The sequence below is a fragment of the Rhinoraja longicauda genome, chromosome 6 (genome assembly GCF_053455715.1).
Source record: "Rhinoraja longicauda isolate Sanriku21f chromosome 6, sRhiLon1.1, whole genome shotgun sequence".
Classification (NCBI taxonomy): Eukaryota; Metazoa; Chordata; class Chondrichthyes; order Rajiformes; family Arhynchobatidae; genus Rhinoraja; species Rhinoraja longicauda.
This window is the reverse complement of record NC_135958.1, coordinates 64,800-87,474: the sequence shown is the minus strand read 5'-3', so window position 1 is coordinate 87,474 and position 22,675 is coordinate 64,800. Positions and strand designations below refer to the sequence as shown.

General features: G+C 47.2%; 1 protein-coding gene across 4 annotated transcripts in view; it reads right to left on the bottom strand.

Moving 5' to 3' along the window:
* cpne2 (copine II) overlaps positions 1-22,675 on the bottom strand; it is a 178,337-nt gene that overhangs the window by 143,325 nt on the left and 12,337 nt on the right. The window contains exon 1 of one of the 4 annotated variants that reach the window (XM_078400291.1): positions 602-831. The exons of the other annotated variants lie outside the window; for them this stretch is intronic. The gene's annotated coding sequence lies outside the window, so the exon portion shown is untranslated. Of the gene's footprint in view, positions 1-601; positions 832-22,675 lie in introns of those variants that run through there. 4 annotated transcript variants of the gene reach the window in all.

Here is a 22,675-nt window from a genome sequence, read left to right as displayed (position 1 = left end):
GGACAGGCAGCATCTCTGGAGAGAACGAATGGGTGACGTTTTGGGTCGAGACCCTTCTTAGAAACATAGATAGGTGCAGGAGTAGGCCATTCGCCAGCATCACCATTCAATATGATCATGGCTGATCATCTAAAAAATCTGTACCCCGTTCCTGCTTTTTCCCCCATATCCCTTGATTCCTTTAGCCTTAAGAGTTAAATATAACTTTCTCTTGAAAACGTCCAGTGAATTGGCCACTGCCTTCTGTGGCAGAGAATTCCAGATTCTCAACTCTGGGTGAAAAAGTTTTTCCTCATCTCAGTCATAAATGGTCTACCCCTTATTCTTAAACTGTGACCCCTGGATCTGGATTCCCCCAACATCGGGAACATTTTTCCTGCATCTCGCCATCTAATCCATTAAGCATTTTATATGTTTCTATAAGATTCCCTCTCATCCTTCTAAATTCCAGTGAATACAAGCCTAGACGACTTCTTCAGATTTCTTCAGCAGTCTGCTTCGTATACTACTCCTGTACCTATTTTCTATGTTTCTATGTTAACACTATCCTACACACGCTAGGGACAATTTACACATACACCAAGCCAATGAACCTACATACCTGTATGTCTTTGGAGTGTGAAGATCTCGGTCACAGGGAGAATGTACAAACTCCGCACAGACAGCACCCGTAGACGGGATGGAACCACGGCCTCTGGCAATGCAAGCGCTGTAAGACAGCAACTCTTCTGCTGCGCCACCGTGGCCACCCTAAATTGTGCCCTTTTCAATTGTGGTGCCACTTTCAGGGAGTTATAGACTTGGATCCCAAGATCCCTCTGTACATGTTACGCAGAATGGGTTGAGATAGATTATTAAAAATATTTAACTACAGAGAAAGATAATGTAAACAGGATTGGGTGGACCAAACAGCTGCACACAGCATGCCATGACTAATACACAAGTGAAATACAGTGAGCATACATGAAGTACGTCATTACCACATCCACTCAGCTTGATAAAGAAGGGACTTAGTAATTAAACAGAAAAATAACAGGCACTTACATTTAATCACTTTTGGCTGGGAAACATGATAAACAGACTGTCTTGTACATGTTTCCCCGTATATCTGTGTGAAAACTATGTATTTGTGGGAGAAGCTCTTTCATTTGTCTCCAAATTTCTATTTTCCTGTTTCTCTTGTCTTTTATCTCTTTCCTAAAATTTATATTTCTTTTGGATCGGTTTTCAGCATTTGTATTTAGTGATTTATTGAGATTATTAAACCATCCCTCATCATATCACTTTTGCACAGGATGGAGATAGCATTAGAGCTCCATTGAGCTGCTCAGAGGAGAGAACTGGAGAGAAGGGTGGAAACAAAAAGAATGCACATAATGGAAGAAAGTCCTTCACAATACACCAGGTTGCGACACTTATTTCACAACCGGACTATGCATGCATGCACTGCAGCATGTTAATTTTTGGGGGTATTGAGTTTAGTTTAACGATATAGCGTGGAAAGAGGCCCTTCGGCCCATCGAGACCGGGCCGACCAGCAATCACCTGTACACTAGTTCTATCTTACACACTTGGAGGAATTTATAGAAATCAATTAACCTACAAACCTGCATGTCTTTGGAATGTGGGAAGAAACTGGAGCACCCGGAGAAAACCAATACGGTCACGGGGAGAACGTGCAAACTCCACACAAACAGGATCAAACCAGGGTCTCCAGTGCTGCAAAGCAGCAACTCTACCACTGCACCGCCCCATGGACTTACTGTGTCCATCTATTGGTTTCTGTTTTCATGCAGTTTGGATCTCTTGTACTATCTCTGCACCATAATCATAATCTTAAAGCTGCCTTCTCCACTAACGTGCACATGTTTCATTTTCTTAGGGTACACCATTCATCCTTAAAGGTTACATTATAAATAAACTTTTAATTCATTTTCTGGTCATTCGCATCCATCTCAAATTGCCAGCACAAACCATGGGCTGGAAATTAAGATTTATCAAACGATGTGTCTAAAATTTCTTTGTTCCTACCTCACAAAATTCACAAAACAGATGGAAGGCGACAAACCTGCATGTACGGGACGGTCAAAGCAGCCACAGCCAGACATAAAAACAGCTTTATTCCACGAGTGATAGTTCTGCTCAACAACCAAAGTCTGTAGTCTATTTTTTGCTCTGGTTTATTTTCACCCACATGTTTAGACCGTAATGTTGTATCCTGATTATTTTGATGTGGTTATGCTTTATTCTTAATTGTTAACTGTATGTTTGTGTTGTCATTTATGAGCGGAGCACCAAGGCACATTCCTTGTACATGCATACTTGGCCAATAAACTTATTCATTCATTCATTCTAACAAGTGGAATAGAGGTGCCTGGGGCAGTTCACAGAGCTTCGTTCATTGTTTGAACACTTTTGTTCTATGAGCCTAACTAACTTGCCATTCCTTGCGATATTATATTCAATAATGCAGACATTGGCAGATAAGAGATACAATGGGCTGAAAAAGACAAAGTGCTGGAGTAACTCAGCGGGTCAGGCAACATCTGTGGAGAACATGGATAGGTGACGTTTCACAGAGTGCTGGAGTAACTCAGTGGATCAGGCAGCATCTGTGGAGAACAACATGGATAGGTGACGTTTCTAGTCAGATTGTAGTGGGGGGGGGGGCAGAAAGCTGGAAGAGAGGGATGGCACAGAGTCTTGCAAGTGATAGGTGGATACAGGCAAGGATGGTTTTGATCGGAACACAGCTTGGAGGGCATCTGCAACACACGATGCCTCAGAAAAGCCACCAGCATCCACAAAGACTCTTCACACCCCTGCAACAGTCTGTTCGAACTACTACCATCGGGCAGATGCTACAAGGCCTTCTACGCCCGCACCTCCAGACTCAGGAACAGCTTCATCCCCAGGGCCATAGCTGTTATGAACCGGTCCTGCTGAGCCGGATGGTCACATCGCACAGCGAACCGGCACAGATCTACTTGCACTTTATTCTGTTTTAAAACTGTTCTAATTTGTTTCATTGGGTTGTTTAAATGAATGCTGATTAGCTAATTGATTTATTGCATCGTATGGGAGGCGCATTCCCAATCTCGTTGTACCCCTGTACAATGACAATAAAGATATATTATATTGTATTGTATTGTACTGTATTGATTGGCAGATGGTTGGGCGAAGGCCAGAGGTGAAAAGACAAAAAAATGTGAGATGAGGAATTAGGAAAGAAGAGGTATGAAATGGAGGCCAGAGAAATGGAGGCCAGAGAAATGGAGGCCAGAGGAATGGATATAGAAGGGAACGGGGGAGTGGGGGGGGAGGAGGTAAAAGGGAAAAATATGTGAGCATCCAGAAGGGGGACCGGAAAGAGAGGGAGGGGGAAAAAGGGAAGGGATTTGTTACTTAAACTGGGGAATTCAATGTTCATACCATACGGTTGGAGGCTACCTAGGCGGAATATGAAGTGCTGTTCCTCCAGTTTGTGTGAGACTTCACTTTGGCAATGTAGGAGGCCCAGGACAGAAAGGGGAGTGTGGGAATGGGAAGAGGAGTTAAAATGGTTCACAACAGGGAAATCAAGCAGGCCTTGGTGGACCGAGCGCAAGTAGTCGGCAAAACTGGTTGCTGGGACAACGCTTGGTCTCGCCAATGTAAAGGAGGCTTCATCAGGAGCACTGTAGGTAAGGTTAGAGGAGGTGCATTGTGATCTTCTGTCACTGCTGAAAAGGTTGTTGGGGTCCCTGGATACATGAGAGGGAGGAGGCAAAGGGACAGATGTTACATTTGTGGCTGGACGGGAAAGTACCTGAGGAGGGGCGGTTTGGGTGGGAAGGAACGAGTGAACCAAGGAGTTGAGGTGGGAGCAGTCTCTGTGGAAAGTTTCACATTACTCTATTACTGCCACACTGAAGGAAGATGTTAGAAGCAAGATAATACAGGGGTAGTGTTCCCATACTGGTAATGACTACAGCGGAAAAGCAAGGCGATGCTGATTCCTCACAGCTCCAGTTCAATGCTGACCTAAGGTGCCACATCGAGTTTGCACATTCTCCTGCAATCCAAAAACATGCTAGTTGGTAGGTTAATTGGTTAATTGGTTATGGTAAAAGGAACTCGTGCTTAGTGCAGGTGGTGGTAGGTGTATCAGGGCTTACAATAAAGAGAATGAGTTACAGACATAGACGCAAAGTTCTGGAGCAAGGCAGAAGGTCAAGCAGCAACTCTGGAGAACATGGATAGGGAATGTTTCAAGTTGGGATCCTTCCTCAGTCAGAAGAAGGGTCCGGACACGAAAAGCCATTCATCCTTTTTCATCAGAGATGCTGCCTGACCTGCTTTTCCAGCACTTTATGTCTATCTTTGCTATTAACAAGCATCTGCAGTTCCTGCAGGAGGGAACAGGATAGATAGGATCACTGTGAAAAGACAGTATTGGCGCAATTGGTTGAATGGCCTACTGCTGTATTGTGAGATACAAGGTCATAAGGTCATAAGTAACAATGGTGAGTAGACTTGATGGGCCAAATGGCCTAATTCTATTCCTATTCCTTATGACCTTATGATAAGTTCCTGAGATCATTCTTGTAAACCTCCTCTGGATGCACTCCAGATCCAGCACATCGTTCCTCAGATATGGGGCCCAAAATTGCTCACAATATTCCAAACGCTGCCTGACCGGCAACTTACAGAACCTCAGCATTACATCCCTGTTTTTGCATACAAGCCCTCTTGAAATAAATGCTAACATTGAGTTTGCTTTCTTTACTACCGATTCAACTTGCAGATTAACTGTTTGGGAATCCTGCACCAGCTCCCAAGTCCCTTTGCACCTCCAATTTCTGGATTCGCTCCTCATTTAGAAAATAGTCTATGCTTTTATTCCTACTACCAAAATGCATGATTCCACACTTTGCTGCACTATATTCCATCGGCCACTTCTCTGCCCACTCTCCCAACCTGTCCAAGTCCTTCTGCAGAAGCTCTGCTCTCTCTACACTACCTGCCCTTACACCTATTTTCTTATCATTCGCAAACTTGGCCACAAAGCCTTCAATCCCCTGGACCAAATCATTAATATACGCGAAGAGTAGTGGCCCCAGCACCGACCTGTGCAGACCTCCACTAGTCACACTTTGCCTACTGCCATCCAGCCAACATGGTATCCATGCTAGTATCTGCCCTTTGATACCATGGGCTCTCATCTTCCTTAAGGTGTGGCATCTTATCAAAGGTTTTCTGAAAATCTAAGTAAACAACATCTACTGACTCTCCTTTGTCTGTCCTGCTATTTACTTCAAAGAATTCCAGCAAATTTGTCAAGTAAGACCTCCTTCACAAAGCCATGCTGACTTTGGCCTTTTTTATTGTGAATTTCTATGTACTCTGTTACCTCATCCTTTATAATGGACTCTAAAATCTTACCAACCACTGAAGTCAGACTAACTTCCCGCTATAAGAAGATGTTAAATATGATTATTTTATACCAAAGTGCAAAAAAGTAAACAGTGCTCAATAAATTAGCAGCATGATTTGAAGTCACCAGTGACTCCAGCGATGGTTGAGGTCATTGTTCTGCAACTGTACATCAACAAAGCCCCATCTTGATATAGTGTAAGTTCTCAGACTGGTGGACAGAGGTGTCTCAGGTTAGCTGCCATAAGGAAGGTTTATGTTTTTGTTTAAAACAAAAACCACAACAAAAAAGACAGGGATGTTGATTGAACAGTGTGCATTGAACAACACGAGGACAGGCAAGTGGGGGCATTCTCTATGATGGTGCAGTTGTCCACAGGATGCCAACTCACAAAGGCTGAAAAGTCAGAGGGAACTGAAAGCTGAGCTCTTTTATTAAATATTCAATAAATTAGATGTCCCAGGAACACGAAAGAGGTTTTCACATTAATCCTTAATGAGATAAGAAAAGTTAAAACTTAACAATGATAAATGAGGGAATACAAATTTATCGACCTTTGCCTACACTTAAAATCCTGTTAAATCAGAACCTGTCATAGGGTATTGAAGCCACATAGCCTGAAACATCGGCTCTAGGGATAACTGAATCCATGCCAACCATTGACCACATATCCAAACTGATGCGAGCAGTGGTAGAGTTGCTGCCTTAGTGTCAGAGATTCGGGTTCAATCCCGACTACGGGTGCTGCCTGTACATCGTTGGAGTGTGGGAGGAAACCAGAGCACCCAGGGAAAACCTACGCAGTCACAGGGGGAACGTACAAAACTCTGTAGTCAGGATCGAACCTGTTTCACGGTGCTGTAAGGCAGTAATTCTACCACCCTCCACCAATGACAGAAAATGGTTCTCATTATCTACGTTATCTATGACCTCATCAGTCACCTCAGAACCCACAGAACCAAAGTGGAAACAAGTCATGGTCACAGAGTCAGACAACATAGAGAGAGGCCTTTGGCCTACTGCACCAGTGCTACCAAATACTTATGTGAACTAATCTGATTTTTCAGCTTATAAGCTTCTATGAGATGACATTTCAAACGAAGTCACAATGGTTTGGCAGCTGGCTCACCTGTTTACGTTTCCAATGCACCTCACACACTCACGGGTCCCACAGACTCCCTGAGTTTCACCCGGAGGCTTGTGTTCACCTGATACTCAGATGGGGCCTTGAATCTTGAACTCTTCTGAAACTTCTTGGACTGAGTAGAGAATTCATAATAATACTATACAATATCTTTAAAAAAACTAATTAAAAGTGTATTGGGGTATTAATGTGAATAACATCCATTAGTTCAGAAAATCTGCTCCCAGATGTCTTGAGCAAGTAGGATTATGGGACTTCACCCATAATGGAGATTGTTGAGGAATACAAGTACCTGGGCACAATCTTCGACAACCTGCTGAAATGTGCCTCCAACGCAGAGTATCCTCAGGAAATGCCAGCAGCGGCAGTGTCTCCTGAGGAAACTCAACTCCTTTGGGGTCAGCAAGGACATCCTCATAACGTTTTACTACTCCTTCATTGAGAGCATCATCACGTTCTCCTTCACCTACTGGTTCCACTCCATCAGTCTCCAGAACAGAAACCGCCTGCAGAGCACAGCCAAAGTCTGTTCCAAAGTTATTGTTCTCCGTGTCAGAGCCCTCTCTCTCCACCCTATGCGACCAGCAGATGCTAAGGTCAGCTGGCAGGATGTTACACGACCCCACATACGTCCTGTTCTCTGTGTTTGAGTGGCTCCCCTCAGGATGCCGGCTTCACTGCCCAGGCTGTGGGACACAAGGCTGTTCAGCTCCTCAACTCCCAACCACCCCTGTCCTGCTGCTCACCGTACTAATCCCCCCCCCCCAATAGTTTTTGTATTACTCTACGTGCCTTTGTAAATTGCCCCACGGGAACAAATAAAGTGTTTTTGAACTTGAAATTGCCTTCACCACCCCTTCAGGCAGTGGGTTCCAGATTTGAAACTCCGTCAGAGGCCACTGTAAGTCCAAAGTAATTAACAAAAATTAAAAAGTAGAACAACTACAACTTTAGTTTAGTTTAGTTTAGAGATAGCGTGGAAACCGATCCTTCGGCTCACCGATTCCATGTCGACCAACAATCATGCCTACACTTGATCTATCCTACGCACTAGGGACAATCTACAGAAGCCAATTAACCTACAAACCTGCACGTCTTTGGAATGTGGGAAGAAATCGGAGCACCCGGAAAAACCCATGCAGTCACAGGGAAAACATACAAACACTGTACAGGCAGCACCCATAGTCAAGATTGATCCCGGGTCTCTGGTGCTGTAAGGCAGCAACTCTACTGTTGTGCCACCGTGCCACCCCAGTGCCTGTCAACTTCAGACTGCTGGGATTTATATGGGATTCTCGGTACTGAGGTCAAATTCATAGACCTGATGATCATACACTTCTGTCCTTAAAATGCAACAATGCAGAGCCCGTTATAATCTGTTATCCTTACAAAGACATCAGACTACATTCAAAATCTGAATTGTTAACTGTGTGTTTTCTGAGGAAGTAAAAGTGCACGGTTTAAAAAAAAATTAATTGAAAAAATTAAACCTGAAAAATGTAAGGAGAAGCATTTTGGGAGAGGGTGTACATAACGTGTACATAACGTGCACATCACGTGTACATCACGTGTACATCACGTGTACAACACGTGTACATCACGTGTACATGACATAACTGTGCCCCACAGCCCCACTGTACCCATTCTGCCCCACTGTACCCATTGTGCCCCACTGTACCCACTCTGCCCCACTGTGCCCCACTGTGCCCCACTGCGCCCCACTGCGCCACTGCGCCCATTGCCCCACTGCGCCCATTGCCCCACTGCGCCCATTGCCCCACTGCGCCCATTGCCCCACTGCGCCCATTGCCCCACTGCGCCCATTGCCCCACTGCGCCCATTGCCCCACTGCGCCCATTGCCCCACTGCGCCCATTGCCCCATTGTGCCCCACTGTACCCACTGCACCCACTGCACCCACTGTACCCACTACCCCACTGCCCCCACTGCCCCACTGTGCCGCCCTAAATCGGAAACTGTTATCCCTCTAAGGTGATGACATAAGGTTAAAAAATAAATAAATTGGATAACCACTTCTAAAGCAACAATAAAGATTGATATTTTTAAAATACTTGAATATTAAATGAACTGATTACATTCTGCAGCTGAAATTGTTGCAAGTTTATCAAACAATGATATTTAATCAGCTACTTGAAAAAATATACCGCACCAACTTGCTTGAAATTAGTTTTATTTGGTACTTCGGTTACATGAATGATGACACCTAGACACCGACACTTAGAGAGGGTGTGCATAGGGATTAGCTACATAGATTAAGGATGATCAAAGATGTTTATCATCAGTCCTTTTTGCCTCAGAAATTTCCACAGCACAATACAAAAAAAGTTTTCAAAAATACAGTGGCACAGCGGGTAGTGCTGCTGTCTCACGGCACCAGACTTGGTTTTGACCCTGGTCACGAGTGCTGTCAGTGTGGAGTTTGCATTCTCCCTGTGATCCCATGGGTCTCCTCGGAGTATTCCGGTTTCCTCCGAAAATTCAAAGATGTCAGGGTTTGTAGGTTAATTGCCCACCGTAGATTGTTCCTGGGTGTGGGAAGTGGATGCAAAAGTGGGATAACGTGGGATAACGAAAGCCAAGCAAAGAATTTCACTGTGACTTGACACATGTGACAATAAAGTATTCAAATCAATTCAATCATCAACACAGACTCAGTGGGCCGAATGGCCAGATTTCATGCTGTATCTTTCATTCAATCTATCAAATAGGCATCTCTACGTAGAAGACACAAAGTGCTGCAGTAACTCAGTGGGTTAGGCAGCATCTATGGAGAACATGGATAAGTTCTCCAGAGATACTGCCTGAACCGCTGAGTTACTGCAGCACTGTGTGAGTTAGGAAGAAGACTGAGAAGAAGGACGTCGAAGCTGGTTGTCTCTGGACTGCTGCCTGTACCTCGTGCTAGTGAGGGCAGGAATAGAGAGATCGGGGATATGAATGTATGGCTGAGGGGCTGGTGCAGGGAGCAGGGATTTAGATTTCTAGACAACTGGGATCTCTTCTGGGGTAGGGGTGACCTGTACAAAAGGGACGGGTTACACCTTAACAGCAGGGGGACCAACATTCTGGCAGGCAGGTTTGCTAGTGCTACTAGTGTGGCTTTAAACTAAGTAGTGGGGGGGAGGGGTTGACAAACTGGGAATATGGAGATGGAGTTAAAGGGGAAGCAAATACAGGAGAATTTGCAAAGGACTCTCGAATGAATGGGGAGGGAAGTTCTAGATGGGATAAGAGAGTAAGGTCAGGGCCAATTGTAACCGGTGTGAGAGGGGAGGTGAATACGGAAATTAAAGTGTTGAATTTAAATGCGTGAAGTTTAAGAAATAAAGTGGATGAGCTTGAGGCTCAGTTAGACATTGGCAAGTATGATGTTGTGGGAATCACTGAGACATGGCTACAAGAGGACCAGGGCTGGGAACTGAATATTCAGGGATACACAACGTATAGAAAAGACAGACAGGTGGGCAGAGGGGGTGGGGTAGCTCTGTTGGTAAGGAATGATATTCACTCCCTTGCAAGGGGTGACATAGAATCAGGAGATGTAGAATCAGTATGGATAGAAATGAGGAATTGTAAGGGTAAAAAGACCCTAATGGGAGTTATCTACAGGCCCCCAAACAGTAGCCTCGACATAGGGTGCAAGTTGAATGAGGAGCTAAAATTGGCATGTCGCAAATGTAATGCTATGGTGGTTATGGGAGATTTCAACATGCAGGTAGACTGGGAAAATCAGGTTGGTAATGGACCCCAGGAAAGAGAGTTTGTGGAGTGTCTCCGAGATGGATTCTTAGAACAGCTTGTACTGGAGCCTACCAGGGAGAAGGCAATTCTGAATTTAGTGTTGTGTAATGAACCTGATCTGATAAGGGGATTCGAGGTAAAAGAGCCATTAGGAGGCAGCGACCACAAAATGATAAGTTTTACTCTACAAATTGAGAGGGAGAAGGGAAAATCGGAAGTGTCAGTTTACAGTATAACAAAGGGGATTACAGAGGCATGAGGCAGGAGCTGGCCAGAATTGACTGGAAGGAGGCCCTCACAGGGAAGACGGTGGAACAGCAATGGCAGGTATTCCTGGAAATAATGCAGAAGGTGCAGGATTAATTTATCCCAAATAGGAGGAAAAATTCCAAGGGGAGTAAGAGACACCCATGGCTGACAAGGGAAGTCAAGGACAGCATAAAAATAAAAGAGCAGAAGTACAACAAAGCAAAGAAGAGTGGGAAGCCAGAGGATTGGGACTCTTTTAAAGAGCAACAGAAAATGACTAAGAAGGCAATACGGGGAGAAAAGTTAAGGTACGAGGGTAAACTAGCCAATAATATAAAGGAGGATAGTAAAAGCTTTTTTTAGGTATGTAAAGAGGAAACAAATAGTTAAGGCAAATGTGGGTCCCTTGAAGACAGAAGCGGGGGAATTTATTATGGGAAACAAGGAAATGGCAGACGAGTTGAACTGGTACTTTGGATCTGTCTTCACTAAGGAAGATACAAGCAATCTCCCAGATGTTCGAGTGGCCAGAGATCCTAGGGTGACGGAGGAACTGAAGGAAATCCACATTAGGCAGGAAATGGTGTTGGGTAGACTGATGGGACTGAAGGCTGATAAATCCCCAGGGCCTAATGGTCTGCATCCCAGAGTACTTAAGGAGGTGGCGCTAGAAATTGTGGACACATGGGTGATCATTTTCCAATGTTCTATAGATTCAGGATCAGTTCCTGTGGATTGGAGGGTAGCTAATGTTGTCCCACTTTTTAAGAAAGGAGGGAGAGAGAAAACGGGAAATTATAGACCAGTTAGTCTGACATCAGTGGTGGGGAAGATGCTGGAGTCAATTATAAAAGACGAAATTGCGGAGCATTTGGATAGTAGTAACAGGATCGTTCCGAGTCAGCATGGATTTACGAAGGGGAAATCATGCTTGACTAATCTTCTGGAATTCTTTGAGGATGTAACCAGGAAAATTGACATGGGAGAGCCGGTGGATGTGGTGTGCCTTGACTTTCAGAAAGCCTTTGACAAGGTTCCACATAGGAGATTAGTGGGCAAAATTAGAGCACATGGTATTGGAGGTAGGGTTCTGACGGATAGAAAATTGGTTGACAGACAGAAAGCAAAGAGTGGGGATAAACGGGTCCCTTTCAGAATGGCAGGCAGTAACTAGTGGGGTACCGCAAGGCTCGGTGCTGGGACCGCAGCTATTTACAATATACATTAATGACTTGGATGAAGGGATTACAAGTACCATTAGCAAATTTGCAGATGATACAAAGCTGGGTGGTAGTGTGAACTGTGAGGAAGATGCTATGAGGTTGCAGGGTAACTTGGACAGGTTGTGTGTGTGAGTGGGTGGATGCATGGCAGATGCAGTTTAATGTGGATAAGTGAGGTTATCCACTTTGGTGGTAAGAATAGGAAGGCAGAGTATTATCTGAATGGCGTCAAGTTAGGAACAGGGGACGTACAACGAGATCTGGGTGTCTTAGTGCATCAGTCACTGAAAGGAAGCATGCAGGTACAGCAGGCAGTGAAGAAAGCCAATGGAATGTTGGCCTTCATAACAAGAGGAGTTGAGTATAGGAGCAAAGAGGTCCTTCTGCAGTTGTACATGGCCCTAGTGAGACCGCACCTGGAGTACTGTGTGCAGTTTTGGTCTCCAAATTTGTGGAAGGATATTCTTGCTATTGAGGGTGTGCAGCGTAGGTTTACTAGGTTAATTCCCGAAATGGCGGGACTATCATATGTTGAAAGACTGGAGCGACTAGGCTTGTATACACTGGAATTTAGAAGGATGAGAGGAGATCTTATCGAAACGTATAAGATTATTAAGGGGTTGGACATGTTAGAGGCAGGAAACATGTTCCCAATGTTGGGGGAGTCCAGAACAAGGGGAAACAGTTTAAGAATAAGGAGTAGGCCATTTAGAACTGAGATGAGGAAAAACTTTTTCAGTCAGAGAGTTGTGAATCTGTGTAATTCTCTGCCTCAGAAGGCAGTGGAGGCCAATTCTCTGAATGCATTCAAGAGTGAGCTAGATAGAGCTCTTAAGGATAGCGGAGTCAGGGGGTATGGGGAGAAGGCAGGAACGGGGTACTGATTGAGAATGATCAGCCATGATCACATTGAATGGTGGTGCTGGCTCGAAGGGCCGAATGGCCTCCTCCTGCACCTATTGTCTGTTGTCCATTTGTAAACCAGCAAATGCTGTTCCTTGTTCCCACGAGGCATCTCTATGTACATGGAAAATGCAACTCGTGCAGCTGCTGCGATCTTGGGCCAAGTCACTTCAACACTTATACTGGTCACATATTTTCAAACAGATCATCAGAAAGACAAACCAAGCAGCAGACTTTCAAATTAAATAAACCAACCTACTGCTTTCATGACAAGAGAATTACAGACATATGGGTTTAAGAGGTTTCATTACCATCTCTATAACCTGCTTTCATTGCCCAAATGGGGAAATAAGCAGTACTCCATTAGCAGTACTCCATTTGGCCAATCTTCCACCCTAACCCTGATGTGTGTACATGTCCCCCACCAATGTCCTGGCACCCTTGGTTCAAGAGCCTTGCTAGATTATCCTTTGGGCCAGACTAACAGAGATCATGGCCTTAGAGAAGTCGAACGGTACCGGAACAGTCCACCTGTGCCCGAGGAGCTGAAATACGAGCCTGCAAAGTCGACCTCAGAAATAGGCTATGGGAACGGATCTGCCGGGCCAGTCCCAGGCCATCTCTGTCCAGGCCAGTCCCAGGCCATCTCTGCCGGGCCAGAGTCCCAGGCCATCTCTGTCCAGGCCAGTCCTGGGCCATCTCTGTCCAGGCCAGTCCCAGGCCATCTCTGGTCAGGCCAGTCCCAGGCCAGAGTCCCAGGCCAGAGTCCCAGGCCATCTCTGTCCGGGCCAGTCCCAGGCCATCTCTGTCCAGGCCAGTCCCAGGCCATCTCTGGTCAGGCCAGTCCCAGGCCAGAGTCCCAGGCCTTCTCTGTCCGGGCCAGTCCCAGGCCATCTCTGTCTGGGCCAGTCCCGGGCCATCTCTGTCCGGGCCAGTCCCAGGCCATCTCTGTCCAGGCCAGTCCCAGGCCATCTCTGTCCGGGCCAGTCCCGGGCCATCTCTGTCCGGGCCAGTCCCAGGCCATCTCTGGTCAGGCCAGTCCCAGGGCTCTGGCCTCAGGAGGCAAATTCGACCCACTGGTCGGCACGGAGGTCACTATGAGGGCGAGATCGGCCACCTCACCCACACTTGACCTCACATTTTCAGGGCGACTTCAGGGGGGGTGGATTTCAAGTGCAACTCTCGTAATGTTGTTCAGATTAAAAGATCTGGGCCAGCAGTTGCCAGTAAATCAGTTGTGGACCTGTACTCAAACGAGAATATGATTTAAACCTCACTTTTACAGGTAACACATTGTATCATCTGCTTCACACTAAACCAATATTGGCCGTCAGTGAGCATCTACTAAATGGCTGAAGGTGGTTCTTTGTAGAGTTACCAGAAGGAAATTACAGACTATGGAGGATTGATGCAGGGTTCTCAACCTGAAGTTTCATCAATTCCTCAACTCCCCCGTCCACAACATGTTCCACGCTGAGTTCTTCCAGCAGTTCTTTTTTTTTTGCTTTGAGATTCCAGTATGTGCAATCTTTTGTCTCTCGAAAGACCAGACACGATGCTGTTACATTGCCAGTGGGAGGATGCGTATTCAGGTTAGACAAGAAACAGAATCCTTTGATGTTAGCACAGTGGCTCTATTTCTAGAGTGGGGACCACAACAGTGCGATCAGGGCAGATTTATTTGAGCTATTAATGCTGAAAATACCAGGGCACTAATCCGTACATCTACCCAAGGTATCACAAAATGCTGGAGTAACTCAGCGGGTCAGGCAGCATCTCAGGAGAGAAGGAATGGGTGATGTTTCGGGTCGAGACCCTTCTTCAGTCTCAGTCTGAAGGGTCTCAACCCAAAATGTCACCCATTCCTCCTCTCTAGAGATGCTGCCTGACCCACTGAGTTACTCCAGCATTATGTGATACCTTTGATTTATACCAGCATCTGCAGTTTTTTTCCTACAAAGACATCTACTCAAGTCAAACAGTGAGTGCATGAATGGCAAAGAGGCTTCCTCAGGAAGCAATTAGCACCTTTCCAGAAAGATTGAGAGACAGCTCTCAATGTGGAACTGTCAGGCTGCCTGCTTCACGCTAGTACGTCTTCCGTCTATATTTATAAACCTACACAATTAAACATATTTAAAGAGCTACAACCCACCTACAATCTGGGACATTTCTCATGCTTTCTTTAGATCCTGGTTAAAGTGTTAGATGACTGGCACACTTACACTGAAGAACAACTCTGTCGCATTTTCATACCTCGTTTCCCTCTCCCCTGACTCTCAGTCTGAAGAAGGGTCTAGACCAGAAACGTCACCTATTCCTTTTCTCAAGTGATTCTGCCCGACCCGCTGAGTTACTCCAGCATTTTATGTCTATCTTCGGTGTAAACCTGCATCTACAGTTCCTTCCCACATATTTAAATTTGGGATCTTTCTCACACATCATTTGGATCCTGGTTAAAATGTTAGCTGACTAGCACACTTACACTGAAAAACAATTCTGTTGCATTTAAATTTGGGAACTTCGAATGAAACCAATTATTATCAGAATTATCAGTTTTTGGATTGAATTGTGTTTCACTACTGTTCCCAGTGCTCATTCCACGATGGAATGCAATAAAGACCCTTCCCTCCACATGCGGACTTGTCCAATTGTCGAATCCATCCTGAGACCAACTTTCGCTAGTACATTTCGCATCTACTGGACATGGTGAGCCGAAGGGCCTGTTCTCTGTGGCACCCCACCTTCTATCTCTAAATGACTACTCTATAGTTTTAGTGCTTGATCTATAACACTTGTTTCTACTCTGCACTGCAAATTGTTTGCATCATCAGGAATGAAATGCAACAACCCTCAACTAAAAATTTACATTTATGTGAAAGTCAATAGCAGTCTTTGCAAACTTTACTTGTGCAATAACTTTATCAGGACAAAACAGAGCCTGTTGCTGAGGCAGTCTTGTGGTACCAACACAGTGGTTTCAATCTGAATGTTGACATGAATATCTGGTGTGAGATGCCACTCCACATACACAACATCGGTCTGTGACAAACTATCCTTTGCAGCTGTCTCACATATTCAGACTGAAAGGTACCAGGTTTGAATCGCTGTTAAGAAAAACAATAGGCGATAGTAAAATCTAATTTTTTTTTAATTTCCAAAAATAAACTTCATTCAGAATAAAAGAAATGTACAAAACAAAAACGGAGCAAAGACTCTTCAGACATTCTCAGCGTCTATATATTCACTCGTGTCATTAGTGTTCACTAAAGGTCTTTTCTTTGATTGGATAGTACACAAACTGAAGCTCTTCACTGTACCTCAGTACATGTGACAATAACAAACTAAACTTAAGGGTCTCGACCCAAAACATCACCTATTCCTTGTTGCCAGAGACGCTGCCTTACCCTCTGAGTTACTCCAGATTTTGTCAATCTTCAAACTAAACTAATGCCAGACTCAGCTGTGTTCTCATCCATCTTTAAAGAATACAAAACATCCTTGGTGCTCATGTCCCTCTGGTGATATCCCTTCCCTTGTTTGAAGTGTGTCCCCACTGGGCTCTGCCCCTCCATCTCCAGCAACAAACGTCCCAACTGCTTTATTTGAAGTTTCTCTACAGAAATCTACTCTATGCAACATGATAAAGATTATGGAAGATCGAACAGGGTAAGGATGCCCGAATTTCTCATGATCTTTAAGAATGAAGAACAAATACACCCAAATTCTTAAAGAAAGGCAATGGTTTAGTTTAGGCTTTCTCTTGTTGGTGATTGTAATTAGTTTAGCTGGTTAGCACCAGATATTCGTGCTAACCAGTCAGTGGAAAGACAACCCATGATTGATCATCCGCAGTGCACGATAAAGGTAAGTACAGCATTCCAGCAACTTACCGCAGCCAAGTAAGCTCCAAATTGCACAATTTTGCCACGTAGAGTCATAGGGTCTTACAGCATGGAAACAGGCCCTTACGGCTCGACTTGCCAACTCATGCAGTTGTAAACCAGGGCACGCAGAGAAGTGCAAACTGAGAGGCAACACTCTACCAGCTGCACTGCCCGAGTAACTTTACCTTTTGATTTCAGTTATTCCAGGCGCCTTAATGCCACACTGGTGTCGACTGCTGTCTTGATATCAAGGTCTGACACTCACTCAGCCCGTTACACGCACAGATGGGAGGTTGCACGGGTCCTGTGCAGGAACTCTCCGGAGTGGAGCCAGGACACAACTCAATAACACCGGGCGGCCGAACGCAACGTTTCAACAAGAATCAGAATGTAGAGAAGAAACTTCCAACCCGGGACCATCGTTTCGCAAATTAAATGAAGGGGACGATGAAAAAAAAATCGTTCCGCTGGGGGTGGTCGGCGGCACATTCATCTCATCGCCAAAGGCCTGAGCATCCGTGAACAAGCGTGTCCACGCTACACCCATGTACAGGGTCCACGCTACACCCATGTACAGGGTCCACGCTACACCCATGTACAGGGTCCACGCTACACCCATGTACAGGGTCCACGCTACACCCATGTACAGGGTCCACGCTACACCCATGTACAGGGTCCACGCTACACCCATGTACAGGGTCCACGCTACACCCATGTACAGGGTCCACGCTACACCCATGTACAGGGTCCACGCTACACCCATGTACAGGGTCAACACTCACACGTCGCCGGTTCGACTCTCGCAGCGCGGGAATGTTGGGCGGCTCCAGTCCGACTGCCCCGTGATCCGGGCACCGACAAAGCATCGTAGCTTCGCTCTCGTCAACATCAACATCAATGCATCTTCACCCCCCCCCCCCGACACGACCCCCACCCGACACCCCCCTCCCCCCGACACGACCCCCCCTCCCCCCGACACGACCCCCCCTCCCCCCGACACGACCCCCCCGACACGACCCTCCCTCCCTCCCGACCCCCTCCCCCCCCCGACAAGACCCCCCCCGACACGACCCCCCCTCGACACGACCCCCCCCGACACGACCCCCCCCCCCCCCCGACACGACCCCGACCCCAGACCCCCCCCAAGGAAGGTTTGGCCCCACAGGTTAGTCAACACCAAGCCATGTGCTCGGCACCAAATGCAAACGGGACTGACGATGTCGTCCACATCTCTCTCTATATATCTCTCACTCTCTATCTAATTCTATATCCATCATACGCTATCCCCTCTTTCTCTTTACCTCTCCCTCTAAGTGTTCCATATAAGCATATAAATTAGCCAGAAAATGTAGCATACCAGAGGACTGGGAGAAATTCAGAGTCCAGCAGAGGAGGACAAAGGGCTTAATTAGGAAAGGGAAAATAGATTATGAGAGAAAACTGGCAGGGAACATAAAAATTGACTGCAAAAGCTTTTTTTAGATATGTGAAGAGAAAAAGACTAGTTAAGACAAATGTAGGTCCCTTGCAGTCGGAAACAGGTGAATTGATCATAGGGGACAAGGAGATGGCAGACCAATTGAACAACTACTTTGGTTCTGTCTTCACTAAGGAAGACATAAACAATCTGCTGGAAATAGCTGGGGACCGGGGGTCAAATGAGATGGAGGAACTGAGGGAAATCCAGGTTAATCGGGAAGTGGTGTTAGGTAAATTAAATGGATTAAAGGCCGATAAATCCCCAGGGCCAGATAGGCTGCATCCCAGAGTGCTTAAGGAAGTAGCCCCAGAAATAGTGGATGCATTAGTGATAATTTTTCAAAACTCTTTAGATTCTGGAGTAGTTCCTGAGGACTGGAGGGTAGCTAATGTAACCCCACTTTTTAAAAAGGGAGGGAGAGAGAAAACGGGGATTGTAGACCAGTTAGCCTAACATCGGTAGTGGGGAAAATGCTAGAGTCAGTTATTAAAGATGTGATAGCATCACATTTGGAAAGTGGTGAAATCATCGAACAAAGTCAGCATGGATTTATGAAAGTGTAACGGACCGCAGGTAGACCCAAATGCAGCACACGGAACCAAGGAAATAGTTTTAGAAAGAGCTTTATTTCTACCTGCTCGTGGTCGAGGACAGAAGACTGAGGCGTTCACCAGGGCGACGAAGAGCATGAAGGTCGGGAGCAGGCAGGGTCAGCAACAGGAAATCAGTCCGAGATAATGCTGGAGAGTCTTGCATCGGGCTAAGAACAATCTGGCAAAGAGTGTGTGTGCAGGAAGGGTTTATATACTGGCTTGATTGGTGATCTGGAGCAGGTGAGTGAACAGGTGAGGGGAGTTGGCTTAATGTGGTGGGCATGGCTGGCAGGTGAGTGAACAGGACAGACTGTGACAGAACCCCCCCTCAAGGGATGGCTCCTGACGTCCCCAAAAGTCAATAAACAGAAACCGGGTGGGAGGAGGGGCCGTGGAGGTGGGCTAATACTCTTCGGAGACGCCGTCCCATTCCATAGTTGCAGCCGGGTGGGAGGCAGGTGACTGGTGGGAGGAATCATCCTCATCAGAGGATGGCCCCTCGAGGCTTCCAGCACTAGTGTGCCCGGGACTGGAAATCTCCTCGTCACCAGATGAGTCTTCTTCCTCCGGTGAATCTGGAGCAACAGACAGCGAGGTTATCCGGGGTGCCCCTCTGGAAGATGTAGTGGGCCTAGCCGGTTGGTCGGGGTGTTGAAGATGTAGTGGGCCTAGCCGGTTGGTCGGGGTGTTGAAGATGGAAGACCTTGATGAGTCGGGAGTGGAGAATGTGTCGAGCAGGGACCCAGGACCTCTCCTCTGGACCATACCCCTCCCAGTCGACGAGGTACTGCAGGCCCCTCCCTCGGCGGCGGGACTGCTGCAGGCGGCGGACCGTGTAGACAAGGCCCCCATCGATGAAGCGTGGAGGTGGTGGAGCTGCTGGTGAAAGGGGACTCTCTCTGACCGGCTTCATCTTGGAGACGTGAAACGTCGGGTGGATCCTCATGGTCCGAGGAAGCTTCAGTCTCACCGCTGTTGGGTTGATGATCCTCTCAATCTCGAAGGGACCGATGAACCTGGGTGCCAGTTTCTTGGACTCCACCTGAAGAAGGAGGTCTCGGGGGGACAGCCAAACCTTCTGGCCAATCTGGTAGGTGGGGCCTGGAGAGCGGCGTCTGTTGGCTGCTACCGAGTAGCGGTCTGCCACACGCATCAGAGAAGCTCGTGCTCGGACCCAGGTTCGATGGCAGCGGTGGATGAAGGACTGGACAGACGGACAGGATACCTCCTCCTCCTGGGCCGGAAAAAGTGGAGGCTGGAAGCCATAGGCGCACTGAAAGGGAGAAAGTTCAGTGGCCGAGCTGGTCAATGTGTTGTGGGCGTACTCCACCCACAAGAGCAGACGGGACCAGGAGGAGGGGTTCTGAGAGACCATGCACTGCAGGGCCGTCTCCATCTCCTGATCCTTTCTCTCCGTCTGGCCGTCGGTCTGGGGGTGAAAGCCGGAGGATAAGCTGACTGTGGCCCCCAGCAGCTTGCAAAACTCCCTCCAGAAAACGGATGTGAACTGGGGCCTCCGGTCGGAAACCACATCAACTGGTAGACCGTGGAGCCGGGACACATGTTGGAGGATGACCATGGCTGTTTCTTTGGTGGATGGCAGCTTTGGGAGAGGGATGAAGTGTGCCATCTTACTAAACCGGTCTACCACCGTGTGGATGGTGGTATTATTGTCTGACGGCGGCAGACCGGTGACAAAGCCCAGGGATATGTGGGACCACGGGCGATGAGGCACAGGCAGGGGCTGCAGAAGTCCGGCAGGAGGCTTATGGGATGGCTTGTGCTGGTTGCAAACTGGGCAGGCGTTGACATACCCCCGGACATCCTCATCCAGCGTGGCCCACCAGAAACGTTGTTGGATGACATCCTTAGTCCTCTGGATGCCGGGATAACAGGAGAGACGGGAGTCGTGGGCCCACTTGAGGACATCCCCCCTGAGAGCCTGGGGAACAAACAGGCGACCCGGGGGACAGGTGCTGGGGCCGGGCTGGTCCTCCAGGGCGGCAATCACGCTCTCCTCGATCTCCCAGGAAACTGCAGCAACCAAGCACGGAGCAGGAAGGATGGAGTCAGACTCTGGGGAAGGCCCCTCTTCATCAGGAAAGCAGCGGGATAGGGCGTCAGGCTTGACGTTACGGGAACCGGGACGACAGGAGAGGGTAAAAATCTGATGAGCCCTCCCTTTTGCCGGACAGCTGGCGAGAAAATGGCCGCCTTAGCGCTGCGGTCAACTGCTGCATCTGGTTGGCTAATGTGGTCATTGTGTGCTCCAAGACGGAAGCACTCCGGCGAGTATCAGCGAGAGCGTTGGCAAAACCGTCCTGCTGCTGTTGGAGCGCACTCTCGATCCGCTCAAAGCGATTCAGTGGTGACGCTGTGTGCGCTGGGTCCATGTCTTGGCCAGATTGTAATGTAACAGACCGCAGGTAGACCCAAATGCAGCACACGGAACCAAGGAAGTAGTTTTAGAAAGAGCTTTATTTCTACCTGCTCGTGGTCGAGGACAGAAGACTGAGGCGTTCACCAGGGCGACGACGAGGCATGAAGGTCAGGAGCAGGCAGGGTCGGCAACGGGAAATCAGTCTGAGATAATGCTGGAGAGTCTTGCATCAGGGCTAAGAACAATCTGGCAAAAAGTGTGTGTGTGTGCAGGAAGGGTTTATATACTGGCTTGATTGGTGATCTGGAGCGGGTGAGTGAACAGGTGAGGGGAGTTAGCTTAATGTGGTGGGCGTGGCTGGCAGGTGAGTGAACAGGACAGACTGTGACAGAAAGGCAAATCATGTCTGACGAATCTTATAGAATTTTTCGAGGATGTAACTAGTAGAGTGGATAAGGGAGAACCAGTCGATGTGTTATATCTGGACTTTCAGAAGGCCTTCGACAAGGTCCCTCATAGGAGATTGGTGTACAAACTTAAAGCACACGGTATTGAGGGTTCAATGTTGAGGTGGATAGAGAATTGGTTGGCGGACAGGAAGCAAAGAGCAGGAATAAACGGATCCTTTTCGGAATGGCAGGCAGTGACTAGTGGGGTACCACAAGGCTCAGTGCTGGGACCCCAGCTATTTACAATATATATTAATGATTTGGACGAGGGAATTGAATGCAACATCTCTAAGTTTGCGGATGACACGAAGCTGGGTGGCAGTGTTAGCTGCGAGGAGGATTCTAGGAGGCTGCAGAGTGACTTGAATAGATAGGCGAGTGGGCAAATGCATGGCAGATGCAATATAATGTGGATAAATGTGAGGTTATCCACTTTGGCGGCAAGAACAGGAAAGCAGAGTATTACCTGAATGGTGGCCAATTAGGAAAAGGGGAGATGCAACGTGACCTGGGTGTCATGGTGCACCAGTCATTGAAAGCAAGCGTGCAGGTGCAGCAGGCAGTGAAGAAAGCAAATGGTATGTTAGCATTCATAACAAGAGGATTTGAATATAGGAGCAGGGAGGTTCTGCTGCAGTTGTACAGGGCCTTGGTGAGACCGCACCATCTAACCATATAACAACTACAGCACGGAAACAGGCCCGTTCGGCCCTTCCAGTCCACGCCGACCACTCTCCCTGACCTAGTCTCATCTACCTGCACTCAGACCATAACCCTCCAATCCCCTCCTATCCATATACCTATCCAATTTACTCTTAAATAATAAAATCGAGCCAGCCTCCACCACTTCCACCGGAAGCCCATTCCATACAGCCACCACCCTCTGAGTAAAGAAGTTACCCCTCATGGTACCCCTAAATTTTTGTCCCTCAATTCTGAAGCTATGTCCCCTTGTTGGAATCTTCCCCACTCTCAAAGAGAAAAGCTTACCCACGTCAACTCTGTCCATCCCTCTCAAAATTTTAAAAACCTCTATCAAGTCACCCCTCAACCTTCTACGCTCCAAAGAATAAAGACCCAACCTGTTCAACCTCTCTCTGTAGCTTAAGTGCTGAAACCCAGGCAACATTCTAGTAAATCTCCTCTGTACTCTCTCCATTTTGTCGACATCTCTCCTATAATTTGGCGAC